Source organism: Micropterus dolomieu, linkage group LG02, assembly GCF_021292245.1.
Source record: "Micropterus dolomieu isolate WLL.071019.BEF.003 ecotype Adirondacks linkage group LG02, ASM2129224v1, whole genome shotgun sequence".
In the NCBI taxonomy this organism is placed as follows: domain Eukaryota; kingdom Metazoa; phylum Chordata; class Actinopteri; order Centrarchiformes; family Centrarchidae; genus Micropterus; species Micropterus dolomieu.
In genome coordinates this window covers 18,478,768-18,491,139 of record NC_060151.1, presented here as the reverse complement: position 1 = coordinate 18,491,139, position 12,372 = coordinate 18,478,768, and the positions used below count along the sequence as shown (strand labels likewise).

At 43.2% G+C, this 12,372-nt stretch overlaps 1 long non-coding RNA gene across 1 annotated transcript; it reads left to right on the top strand.

Moving 5' to 3' along the window:
- The first annotated feature begins 447 nt into the window (after nucleotides 1-447).
- On the top strand, nucleotides 448-4,522 carry LOC123963075. Its single transcript, XR_006823121.1, has 3 exons — nucleotides 448-521; nucleotides 3,041-3,325; nucleotides 4,489-4,522. It is a non-coding gene; the product is annotated as an uncharacterized LOC123963075 (long non-coding RNA).
- The last annotated feature ends 7,850 nt before the right edge of the window (nucleotides 4,523-12,372 follow it).

Here is a 12,372-nt window from a genome sequence, read left to right as displayed (position 1 = left end):
AGAACATTTAAAAAGTCAAACCTGGAGTAGCAACATAGATCATCCCACTCTGTTTTATGTAAATCTAAGGTTTCAGTGGAGCTCTGCAGCAGCTGGCAGGTCAGAAGAATGGAGGCAGTCAAAGTGGCTTTTCCATTGTACCATTTAAAATTCCATGGTGGACTGGTTTTATTTTATAAGGTTAACAGGTTCAGGTAGATACTGGATCAAGAAACTTTTCTTGATCACAGGTTTCTTGATGCAGACATGTAAGACTGAAGCTGTGCTCTCTGGACCAATGACCGCTCCGGTCCCTCTTCATCCATTCATGGGCAAAGGTGCTCTCTGCTTCTAAGTTTCACTGTCCCAGACCTGTTACCTTGGCAACAACTGCACTGTTTCCGAGTGACACAAAGCCTGCACTTAAGAACCTCCTTTCAGGTTGAAGGCTCCAAGAGTTGAGGGGAAAACAGCAATAACAGGACGGCAGGGAGAGAAATTGAATACCGGCAAATTGCTTCCCAGAGTTTCTGGAGGACATGGTAAAATGATTCTTTCTTTCCTCTCGCTTTTAAAATACCTTTCCCTGGCAGGAGGCACCATAGGTAGTTGTGTGCTGGTCCTATTTCTTTTATATCCCTTCTTATATTTCCGTTTTTTCTAGCTATCGTACTGAGCTAAGTGAGTTATCATGTACACCAGCAGGCTGGAGCAGCATGTGGCTAGGCTAAGCCTCCAGATGAGGTAATGTTTAGAGGGTTGGCGAGCCGGGGAAGGGTTGGTCAGGTCTTGATTAGCTCAGGGGTAGGGGCTCTCTCTAATATTGGACACCTCTTTGTGTGGTGAGATTACTAACTTATGAAAAACTGCCCCTGCTGACATGCCTGATGGGATCAGAGCTTCCTGCCCGCTGCATCATCCTGCTTATGAGCTCTCCACACAAGAGAGAAAACACACAAGCACACACACTTGAACCTCTCAAGAGAGACATCAACACTGGGAGAAATACACACAAGTTCTGTGCATGCTAACGTGTAGGCAAGCATGTACACGGACACACCAACAAGCACAAGCATGGCTGCGAATGTCACCTCCTAGGACCCCCTCTCTTCCACTTGTGCGTGTGATGACCACAACTGATGACCCTAAGATGGAAAACAACCTTCAATTTCTTAAAGAGGCCAGATGACACACAAACACATGCTCATGCATGCTCACTTGCTTTTACTGTGGTCGTCTCCTCCGGCCACTCTCCAATGAAAATCACATGATGGCCCACATCCAGCTCTGAAAAAACAACCGAGAATCTCCACCCCGAAAAAAAACCCATCAACAAATAATGTTAAAAAAAAACAGTGAGGATTCAGAGGCAAAGCTTTCAGGGGATTTGATCCCAGCAGTCCTCTTAAGAGGGCTGAGGCTATAGGATGATTTCAATTATTTGATATAATTTCTGATGGTCCATTAGTTCAAAATAAAGCTCTGATTATAAGAGATGTGTAAACAGAAAGTTGCAAACAAAACAAGCAGCAGAGTCTGAAGCAGAGCTGTACTTTTTTCCAGATGTGTAATCGACTGTTAATTAGCAGTGGCCTTACTTTCATGTAAACTTTCCCAAGTAAGTCTTATTTAAAACCAAGAACAATGGAATAAATGCAGCACACTGGTTTGTTCAACCACATAGCAAACTTCAACACCTTTCTATTTCTACTGTACAGGAGCTTACACTAACAAACGCTCATGTATCTGCAGTGTACTTTGTGAAACAAATAAATACATGTAGGTGTGTACACACAAGCAAGCATCCACACCCAGCACCTACACACACCCACACACACATACACAAAGCGGTCAGGGACACTGGCACAACCTTGCGCCAGTGGTCCTTCAAACCAGTCATGTGAAACGACCCATTCCTTTCTGCAAATCAGATTACATCTCCAAGCTGAGGCTTGCAAGTTGACACACATTCAAAGCTCGGGGCTCAGGTCCATCCAGCACACACACACACACACACACACACACAGAGCTTAATTAGATTTTGCCCCACAAACCTTCTTGTGTTTGTGAATGTATGCAAACTGCCAGTGTCAGCCAGGTCCAGAAGTACAACGTGCATATAAACTTACAGGATACACTAAATATACCATATACTAAAATGAGGGCAGCTAAGCCCACAGATTCCCTTAAATAAGAACAAAACAAAACAATTTATTTGTCAAGGTAAATCATAGACTGCTGTGATAAGTCTCCTTTCAGCAGCGCCTGACTGCTGTTTGGCAGCTTTGCTGTGGAATGAGTACATGCGGAAACATGTTTATAGTGTGTTTGTCAGGAACGCAAATGATAGACAATTTGTGAATAATTCAAGTCCTATTCAGGACTAATGTGTTAAAGCAGGAAAATAACACTAGTTTCTTCTGCCTAAATTAGCGCCAAATTTGGGTCAATTTATTATTCCATTTAGTGATTGAGTTAACAGATAAATAATACTGTTCTATGGTGCTGAACACTTTTGACATTATCTGCACATTTTAGCTTCAGTGATTAGAGTTGCAACTAGGTTTTTTGCTCTGAGTTGTACAATCTGTCATAATGTTAAAGAGGCTGGTTGGCTCGCTGCTGGTAGACCAGTCGGCTTAATTAAACCCAGACAGTTGGAGGAAGTACAAGTCTCTGTCCCTACAGGATCAACATTAAATCTCCACTCTGCTAATCAGAAAGCCCTTCAACTACATCAGCATGTCCCTCTGGCCCAAGCAACAACCAAATCTCATTTGTCTTTACAACATTTTAAGGAAACTTGAATAACTTCTCTGTTGAGTTTGGAAAATCAATCACCACTTTCTCAGTGTTCATCATAATAAACAAAATCCTAAATAAATCAGCCGTGTATTGCCACATTGTCTGTGCTCCTTTTGCCCTTGGTGCCATGGAGGTCAGAGGGTGGGAAGTTGTGGGTGGCAGGAAGCTGAGACAGTTGTGCCTACAATGGGGTGTCAGGACTCTGTCAGTCAGCCTAACTCAAGTTTAACTCAAGCGGGTCATTCTCTCTTCACAGTGACATCTGAGAAGAGATGGAGACCGGCAGCGGGGGGAATGGAGGAGCAGAGGGACCTCACCCTGGGTTAGATTGCACTGGATGCCCAGATAAGACGACAGGAAAGGGCACATTGGGGCAAAGCAACAGGGGAAGCTGGCTGGGGCTACTGTTATCCCAGGAAGCGCTCACTCATCCCTCAGATCACCTGCCACACCTGTGGAGGCGGAGATTTTATTCAGTCACACAGTGCCACCAGCCAGAGGTTGAGAAGTGGTCACCAGAGATCATCAGATAGGACTCAATGTAAACCGATGTAAAGTAACTTCTACAGCAACTGTGTACTACTTTCCATGTTTTGGCCACAGAATTACAATTACTGGCAACCATTTTCCAAAGTATACCAAGTTAGATTTGAGACATTCCTGGCAGCCATTGGTTTTCCATTATTTTCAGTGTACAAAAGTAATTTGCAGAGACTTGCGTGACATAGTAATTTATAAATAATCTTTTAATATTTTTGTCAAAGTTACATTGTTATGTGCTAAGTCCTTTTTAGTGCTTTTAAAGATGCCACCCTGGCATATGAGCGATTAGTGAACGATAACAATTTAATCTATGAAAGGACCAGATGTGTACTATCCGTTTTTTGTATTTCCATGTTTGTATGTTGTGGGTCAGATTTTGTTACAGCGGTAAATTAATGCCACACTGGTTGATTTATGATCTTACTGTAATGATTGATAACCATGTAGCATTGTTGATTAAAGCATCTAAAAATATATATATAAAAGGATTTGCAGTTGTTCCATGTTTTAAATGGGACCGTATCTATGTTCCCAGGGTTCCATGCTCCCAGTGTCCTGTATTTCCATGCTTTATATTATTGCGTACCAGCTCAATATGACACGAGGAGACTTTTCAAAGGTTTTATGTTCTCAGCAATGTTTTTTTTTCCCTAGGTCAAATGTTCGATATTTTCCTAGGTCATAATGTTGAGATCGCCCATGTACAGTTGATGCAGCTTACTGATGTTATACTTCTTGGAACTTACCCCCTAAAATTTGCTGGCAAGATAGTTTTCTTGACTTCAGACATTGATATCTCAATAGTGGCTAAATGGAGTTTTACCATTCAAACTGCATTTGAAACATCCATCTCCCCGAAGTTATTTTGTTATTTGCAAACTTAAAACGTAGCCCATTCCAATCTCGTACAATGTTTTTTTATTTTTATATCAAGAGATACAGATGCTCATAAGGCCCTGGGAACATAGGGATGATCCCTTTTAAATCATTGTAAACTATACCTTATGAACTCTTAGTCATGTGAGCAATGTGGGTTCTGGTAACAATCAAAATCAACCATCAATTTATTAATCGAAATATTTAAAAAAATTATGGCTTAGTAAGTAACTGGATATGTAAATGCTGTGATGTAACCCAAGAAACATATGCTCTGTCTTACAGCACACATTCCTGACAACACATACACATCCCAGTAAAGTAAACCACAATGTAGTATCTTCATCTGGAGTGCATTTCCTGTCCTCTGGGTTGGCATATGTTCACTAGTTCCTGTTTTACACCACTACATCTCTCTGTTGTAGTTCCCTGCCTGGACAGAAACAACTTTCTTCACTGGAAATGGGACAGAATTTTAAGGAAAAGGACCATGACCTTAGACTTCTGTTCTGGGTGTTGAAAATCTAAAGCAATTAGATGTATTCCCCACACCTGAAAAAATACTACATGGTGGATTATATGTTGGTTTAGGATAAAGCCTGACATGCACCGTTCCCAGTTTTGCTTTATTCTCTCACCAAGAAGGAGAGAGGTGCAATCATCAGGGTCATACACTGACCCAAAACTCAATCTGGAATGGAAATTTAGGAGGGTAATAAAGTTACATCAAGCAGCTCTTTAATGAGACAAATTAGACAGCTCAACCCTCCTGCCTTGGTGAATACACTTTGGAAAAAAACCTCACTTGCGTGTAAAATTTTACAAGGTGAGAAGTGAGGAGACAGTTCTATTCAGCAGCAACAGTGGGGATGAATTACCTTGTCTGAGACAAACATATCACAAATGATCTTCTTTGACTTTTTAACCCAGTAGAGGTAGTAACCAGGAGTGGTCACAGGAGCTGTGAAATGTTAGTTTTACAGTGAAGGTAAACAGCATCTCCCATGGTGGGCCTGTACCCGATACAGAGTAAGCACATGGTTCCCATTGTGGTTAAAAGGGAAGGGGATTAAAGTGTAGTGCAGCCGGAGCCACAGTCATACACCCCATGGTGGGATCACAGTCCTCTAAGGTCTTTCAGTACCGCTGATGTAGCCCAGTTGGAAGTGGCAGGGGTGTAGGGAGAAGCTGTGACCAGATCTGTTAGATGAACTAGTCAGTGTCCTCTAGAGCCCAAAATTGAGGCCTTTCTTTGGGGCTGAGGAGGCAGGCATGTTACCATGTTGAAAGAACTGACCTGACTGAGGCTGGCAGACAGTCACACAAACACAGGCTGGGTAAGGATTATGAAAAGGTGTTGAAACCAAGCAGATTTTGCTTTTCAGAAGCCCAATACTATCCCTGTGAAAAAAGAGTTAACCTTCAAAACTTATATTAAAGACAGAAACAGAGGTGGAGAGAAAGAGGTGCAAGCAGAGTTAGACTGAAAACAAAAGCAGAGAAAAAATCTGGTTCATGGTCATTGGTTTTGTCTGCCAAATGTGAGGTTTTCACCCCAGGGCCTCAGGGTCAAATAGGCCACATTCAGGTACCATAGGGGACAGTTAAAGCAGGAGACTGTGACTGTGCAGCCAATTAAAGGACACTTTTAAAAGGCAAATAGTGCAAGGGACATTGAGGAAGATATGCATAGTGGAGCATATCTGCACTTACCAAAAACTGCCAATTATCCAACACCCCATGAAGCTCAGCTGTGACTGCTTTAGCTGGACAGCTTTCATGTGCATTGAGTAAAAACACTTTCTGTGCAGGGTAAGAAAGGATGTAGTGGTTCGAGGTGGGGGGTCAAACACTGTTTGAGGGTCTACTGAGCTTCAGTCAAGCTGATTTTCTTTTTTTAAATTGTCATAAAAAGTCATGAAAAATATAACTGGAGTGACTTGACTTCTCTAAAACCTGGCTGCCTAAAAACTTGCCTTGACTCTTGAAAGCCAAAACATTAACCCTGGACCCACAAAGGCAGCGTTTGCACCTTGTTACGCCTGCACCGTGGCTGCCAGAGCTGATCGCGGCCATTCTAGTCATTGCTTGTGCTCACACCAGAAGGGCTGCAGCGCGGCCCAGAAGCAGCTCTCCAATTTGGTCTGCGGAGAATACGTAGCCAGTCTATTTTTGACGGAAGCCATGTCAAGCAGCACAGAGCAGATGAACCGGGCTGGAAGTCAGACACAGAAACAGCATAGAGAATCAAAATACAACACCCTATACAGACTCTCGATCGAATATCAACAAAAAAGCTAAAAAATCAAGGACAACTGACCGAATCAACAAAATCAGCAAAATCAGGCAGGCAAAATGCTCTTATTCTGAAATGCTCCATGTGGGATATGAAGCTGTTGACTCGTGTGCCATAATGACTTGAAACTTGAGTTGGCTTTGCCCCAAATCATTCTTAGTACACTTTGCTCCATCAAGTGAGATGGGATTCTCTTGTGACGTTTTGTTTGTCTGCTTTTGTGCATGTTTGTGGGAGGAACTGGGGAACAGGGATTCTGTACAGAGCCTAAGCATTTGTGCAGATTTGCAGGACTTTCTCACCCACAAAAACACAGTGGGTGAAAGAGTACAGCATGTTAATAAGCATGTGCATGGTTGTGTTTTAAAACTGGAAACAGATTTATATAGTGTTTGGGATCAGCTCTTTAAAGGTCACACTGAACAAGTTAGCTCTGCTCAGTAAACCCTGTTCCCTCTCTGATCCAGGTGACTCTCGGCCAATAGTTTCACAACACACAGAACACGTAAGCACCACTCTTACTATTTTCTCCTCCTTCATGACATCAGTCATTTCTGATTCCAATGACGCCACAATGATGTTCATCCTCTTTGATTAATTGGTTCCTATAAGGCTCTTGGAGTGTTTCCGTTTAAAAAAAAGAAACAACAAAATAAACTTTCTGGAGCTCTGAATTGTTAGATCCAAACAATCCGCACCGCAAGCATGGCCACAGAGCAAGATGCCCTGGCAAGGGATACAATCTCAGCCACAGTAACATAGTTTTCCTATTGACAATGATCACAGCGTAACATGGGATGGAGTTAGAGGGGATATCTGTCAAACTCTCTTGATTACAAACATCCTTCAGCGACACATGCGAACTGGCACACATGCTCAAACACACATTCATGCATCAATGCACAAGCCTAGAAACACGCCATTGCATGCACATGTGTGTATACATGCTGTCCATGAGCACATTAACCAAACATGCAAAACTCTTGATGTAAATGTCAGGGACTGCAACGTTGAAAAAAGGTGGTCTGAGGAACACATCAAGGCTAATCCAGCCAGGGATTAGGAGCAGGCAAATATCACCAATAATAAACAAATGACTAACTTTCCCGGTCTGTGTGGTTACAAGCCCCAGGGCTCCAGCTAGAACCCAGCAGGGTCTGGATCCAATCCCTGCTGTTTATCAGTGCGAGTAGAAGCAGCCACTGGTGAAACCTCCATGACAAACACTCAGAGGACAAACCCAGAATGGCGCACAGTGGAGTCCAACCAATCACTCCTCCCTCTTTGATTTACAGCTCAGACCTCAGAGTCCTTAGCTTGAAATTCAGACCAGAATGGCCATTTTTTTACCACTACATTATTCACTCTGACACTGCTTTCTTGTTAGCCATATTCTGTTGGGTGACAATTGGATTTTGCCCTAACCAATCTCCAGTGACTGACACATATCCAGCTACTCATAATTTCCAGTCAACAATGAGGCTGAGTTAGCCAGCAGACAGTTTGTATAAGTTAAATATGTTTAAAGATGTTATATCAGAACATGAATACAGAGAGCAGATGTTGTTTATGCAGAGGAAATGTGCTGGTTAAATAGTTGTACTAAAACACAATGAGTTGTCTTCATTTAGAAAAACACACTTAGAATGGTATCTCACTCTTTAATATATCATGAGCAGGGAATTAGAACAGTGCTATTAGTCAACTAAATTAATTGGCTGATTGACAGAGAATAAATCAGAACAACATTCACTTGGCCCCACATCTTAGATAGGAGCAATTGCTGCTTTTCTGTGTTTTTTATAATTTGTCATTAAAAACAACTTTGAAGACTGAGAAATTGTAATGGGCATTTTTCACAATATTCTGCCATTTTATAAATCAAATTCAAGTTGTAGTTTTCCTACTACATCTTTTCCTCTGCCCTCCCAGGTCAATGGTTCTTCACTCTCCTCGTTTACTCCTCTCACAGAGAGCGAAGTATCAGAACTCCTGACCCATAGCCGTCCCAATACATGCTCACTGGACCCAATTCCTACGAATCTCCTCCAAGCCATTTCTCCTACCGTGGTCCCCGCAATCACTCGTGATAAATACTTCTTTGGCTTCAGGAACCTTCCCAACCACTTTCAAAAGGGCTCGGGTCACACCCTTAATCAAAAAGCCCTCACTATCAGCCAGTGTCTCTTCTACCATTTTTATCCAAAACTATCAAATGGGCAGTATTCAAATAGGTCTCAGAATTCCTCTCACGGAATGACCTCCTAGATCCATTTCAGTCTGGTTTTAAGAGTGCCCACTCTACTGAAACGGCTCTTTTGTCTGTAACAGAAGCCCTTAGGTCAGCTAAAGCTGCAGCCCAATCCTCGGTTCTTATCCTGCTTGACCTATCAGCTGCCTTTGACACAGTCAACCACAGGATCCTGCTATCCACACTCTCAGCAACGGGCATCTCGGGTAAAGCACTCCTGTGGTTTGAATCCTACCTCTCAGGGAGTTCCTATAATGTGTTGTGGCAAGGACAATTATCCTCCTCCCTCTCTACAGGGGTGCCCCAAGGCTCAGTGCTAGGGCCCCTTCTATTCTCAATTTACACCACCTCACTAGGGCCGATCATTCGCTCTCACGGCTTCTCTTACCACTGCTACGCAGACGATACGCAACTCTACCTATCCTTCCTGCCAGACGACCCCACCATTTTGGCGCGGATCACGGACTGTCTCTCGGTCATATCTGCAAGGATGAAGGCTTGCCACCTTCAACTAAACCTCTCTAAGACTGAACTTTTGGTCATTCCAGCCAAGCAATCTATCCACCAAAACATCAAACTACAAATTGACTCCTATCATCACTCCAACCATGGTGGTGAGAAACTTGGTGTCATGAAAAGCTGTCCTTTTCAGACCATGTTGCTGCTGTCTCTCGGTCATGCCGCTTTGCTCTATACAACATAAGGAAAATCAGGCCCTACCTCGCTCAGTATGTCACCCAGCTTCTGGTACAGGCCATGGTTATCTCTCGCCTTGACTATTGCAATGCCCTCCTAGCAGGTCTTCCAACTTGTGCGGTGAAACCCTTACAAATGGTTCAGAACGCAGTTTGGTTTGTTCACCCCAAAAGAACTCATGTCACTCCATTACTCAGTGACCTCCACTGGCTCCCCGTGGCCTCCAGAATCAGATTCAAGTCACTAATGCTTCCATACAGAGTGACTGCTGGGTCTGCACCCATCTACCTGAACTCCATAATACAAACTTACGTTCCTTCTCAGCCACTATGCTCCTCCAACGAACACCGCCTTGCTCTGCCATCACTTCACACAAAGCAATCCCATCTCATCTGTGACACCACGATCGTGGAACGAACTACCACACACAATCAGAGCAGGGGCGTCCCTCTCTAACTTCAAGAGGTACTTGAAAACTCATCTCTTCCGAGAACGCTTCCTCTTATAACACCTCTAACTCTTAACCTCTAACATGCACTTCCGGTGCTCTTACTTCGTTCCCTTGGTATTTACCCCATTGATGTGATATGAACTATGAGCTCTTACTAGTATTTATTGCTGCTCTTACTAATATGTATTGTCACTTGTAGATCTGTATTTGATGCTCTGGTGATGCTTGTATGTTGTTCCTCAAATGTAAGTCGCTTTGGATAAAAGCATCTGCCAAATGAGTAAATGTAAATGTTGTAGCCCTTTTTATGTGTTGGCCTTAATTAGCAATTTGACACAACTTTCTAGTATTTTGTTACACACCTGGCACCAGATCTGTTTGTAACAGTTTCAAAGTGGCAATTTCAGGGGTCTGGAAACGTGCTACAAAGTCCTCATGCTCAAGGCCAGAAGGGATTTTATGACACAAGATTTTAACATGAGAAAGACAGCAGAGCGGAACACCTGTTTAGCATTATTGACAAAATATTGATTGCTTGTCTAAGTGTCGCCATGGAGATTGTTGCAGAGAAATGCTGGACAGATAAAGTAATGGGCCATAAATTCCCTTAAGTAGTAACAGGGCTGGTTAATTAGCAGCATGTGATGAAACAGATCAAAGGTAAAGCAGTGAAAGCAGGTTGTAATTTGGTCAGGAAACAGCTTCCACTGGAAATGCAGACACAGCATGTTTCCACTCATCTCTCCTACCAGCTTTATTGTCTTATGTGACATCAGATGAGATGTTTCACGAAGTCTTAACTTAGGTGGATGTTAGGAGACCTTAATCTTATTCTATATACACTCACTGGCCACTTATTTATACTTTAGAGACTTTGGTCCATATTGACATGATAGCATCACGCAGTTGCTGCAGATTTGTCGGCTACACATCCATGATGTGAATTGTCACGTTCCACCACATCCAAAGGCGCTCTATTGGATTGAGATCTTGTGACTGTGGATGCCATTGGAGTACAGTGAACTCATTGTCATGTCCAAGAAACCAGTTTAAGATGATTTCAGCTTTGTGACATTATCCTGCTGGAAGTAGCCATCAGAAGATGGGTACCCTGTAGTCATAAAGGGATAGGCATTGTCAGCAACAATACCCAGGTAGGCTGTCACATTTAAACAATGCTGAATTGATACTAAGGGGCCCAGAGTGTACCAAAAAAATATCCTCTACATCATTACACCACCACCACCAGCCTGGACCATTGACACAAGGCTTGCCCTACCATCTGAATTTCGCAGATGAAAGAACGAGACTCATCAGACCAGGCAACGTTTTTCAACTCTTCTATTGAGCCTGTGTGAATTGTAGCCTCAGTTTCCTGTTTTAAGCTGACAGGAGTGGCACCTGGTGTGGTCTTCTGCTGTTGCCCATCTGCTTCAAGGTTCGACGTGTTGTGCATTCAGAGATGGTATTCTGCATACCTTGGTTGTAACAAGTGGCTATTTGAGTTACTGTTGCCCTTCTGTCATCTCCAACCAGTCTATCCATTCTCCTCTGACCTCTGACGTCAACAAGTCATTTTCGCCCACGTAACCACTGCTCACTGGATATTTTCTCTTTTCTGGACCATTTTCTGTAAACCCTAGAGATGGTTGTGTGTGAAAATCCCAGCAGATCAGTAGTTTCTGTAATACTCAGATCAGCCTGTCTGGCACCAACAACCATGCCACGTTCAAAGTCACTTAAATCCCCTTTCTTCCCCATTCTGATGCTCAGTTTGAACTTCAGCAAGTTGTCTTGACCACATCTACATGCCTAAATGCATTGAGTTGCTGCCATGTGATTGGCTGATTTGTGTTAACAAGCAATTGAACATACTAAAGTGGCTGGTGAGTGTATTTGAGTGTGTGTGTTTGTGGGTGTGCTGTGAAGTAAAGTCGACCCTTTGCTCTAATCCACCTATTTTGTTTCGGTCCACTGTTCAGATTCAAGGTGGAAAAGTGCCGAAACTGCATGTTTTGCAGTCTGTCTGGCCTACAGTGCTTTACCTGCTGAGCCCAGAGACTCACCAAGACTGAAGGACCCTGTTGCTTTAACCCTGTCCCCAAGCATGTCCCTGGCCCACACAAAAGCCATCTGGGGTGCGGCTGAGAGCTGTAGCAACAAAATAACTCTTTCAATCTGCACTCTGCATGGTTCTGACTGCAGGGCGTTAAGGTCGCCAATACCAAGACTCTTACTGGACCTCCTCCTCTTTCTCCTCCATCCTTCTAATCCTGGCCTACATGACTGCCTCCAACTGAAAGCACCACACGCCAGAGATGGGAGCCAAAAGCACTGCGAGACCACCTGCTCATCAAACTAAATTGTACTCACTGAAGGCAATGGGGAATAGAGAGAATGAAAAGGAGGGGAACAAGAGAAAAAATAAGTAACAATAAAAAGAAAGACAAGTCACTGCTCTCCCTCTGTGATCTT